This window comes from Suncus etruscus, chromosome 6 (genome assembly GCF_024139225.1).
Source record: "Suncus etruscus isolate mSunEtr1 chromosome 6, mSunEtr1.pri.cur, whole genome shotgun sequence".
Lineage (NCBI taxonomy): Eukaryota > Metazoa > Chordata > Mammalia > Eulipotyphla > Soricidae > Suncus > Suncus etruscus.
In genome coordinates this window covers 68,572,566-68,574,042 of record NC_064853.1, presented here as the reverse complement: position 1 = coordinate 68,574,042, position 1,477 = coordinate 68,572,566, and the positions used below count along the sequence as shown (strand labels likewise).

General features: G+C 33.3%; 1 non-coding gene across 1 annotated transcript; it reads right to left on the bottom strand.

The window, feature by feature from the left end:
- Positions 1 to 622: 622 nt before the first annotated feature.
- On the bottom strand, positions 623 to 751 carry LOC126012622 (small nucleolar RNA SNORA51). The gene has a single exon (XR_007497073.1). It is a non-coding gene; the product is annotated as a small nucleolar RNA SNORA51 (small nucleolar RNA).
- Between the last annotated feature and the right edge of the window lie 726 nt (positions 752 to 1,477).

Below are 1,477 nucleotides of genomic sequence, written 5' to 3'. Positions count from 1 at the left end.
TGTGGATCCCTGGGATATTTCAAGGGACCACAGGAGGAAATTGCATACATACAGGAACATAGATTAAAAATTGAGTAAATGAGGGTTCATGGCTTATATGAAACTAGGGGTCCAATATGTATAAAAGGGTGTCACAAGCAGAAACAAAGTTAGAAGGGGCCATAGTTGGAAAAAATGCTGAGAAATACTGTATATTTCCTTATACAGACAGTTGTGTAATAAAATAATCAGCTTGTTATTTTAAAAAACTTCCATTTAAATTCAAGGTGGTTAATTTGGGGAGCTGTAATAAGTTTGGAAACTCTAATTAGGCAAGTTAGGAAACTCCCATTGCCCTTTCCATAAGTATGGTGGTTAGTTATGAGGTAGTTAAAAGGATGGAAAGCAATGAAAGGTTTGGAAGTTACACTCTTATGACTAGGTGGAAAAGGCAAAATAAGAGATAAAAAATAAAAAAAGAAAAAGAAAGAAATGGTTTTATTTTTAGTGATTTGGCTCATATAATGGCCCGTAGATAAGATGAGAAATGTAAATGAGGAAGAGATAACAGGAATAAAATGTTGTATATTTTAGATATATTTATTTGAACATCCAAACTGATCTGTCAGTCACTTTATTTTTTTTTTGTCCCCCAATTCACAATACAGACCAGGCAAAGGGCCTGGGTTGAGGTGTATATGGGGTGCATTTACTGTACCTTTTCTTTTTATACAGTCAGTGTAAAGAACACTGTGTTAAGAATTGGGAGGCCTTATCTTTTCTATTTTTTATTATATATATATATATATATATATATATATATATATATAAATCTTTCACCAGAGCAATATTCCCATGACCAATATCCCAATATTCCTCCCCACCCCACACAGGCCTGTACTCTAAACAGCCTGTCTAGTAGAAAGCCTATTTGTCAGTCACTTTAGATTCATATCCATAATGCTTAAAAATTCAAGAATTCATGAATCTCTAAGAAGCAGTTTTTATTCTTTGTGGTTAAATTTGACCGAAACCACCATAAAGATTTTGAGTTTTAGAATTTCTGAGAAATGGGGCCAGAGTGGTGGCACAGCGGTAGGGTGTGTGCCTTGCACTCAGCTGACCCAGGATGGCTGCATTTCAATACCCCAGCATTTCATATGGTCCCCCAAGCCAGGAGCAATTTCTTTGATTTCTTAGCACATAGCGATGACTAACTACTGAGCGTCACCGGGTGTGGCACAAAAAAAATAAAAAAGAATACCTTAGACATATTAATATTATTACTATATACTATAATAAATATAATATATATTAATGCCTATAATGTCAAGTTGTTAGAATACTTAATTATAGTGGTTTCCCAGATTCTATAAAGGGGTGCAATATATTTTGTGCACCATATTAAATTTTTGACATAGAAAAAAACAATTATCTCCTCTTCCTCTGTTTTTTTTTTCTGTAAATTTCTATATAAGAAAGTTAATAAAAATAATAA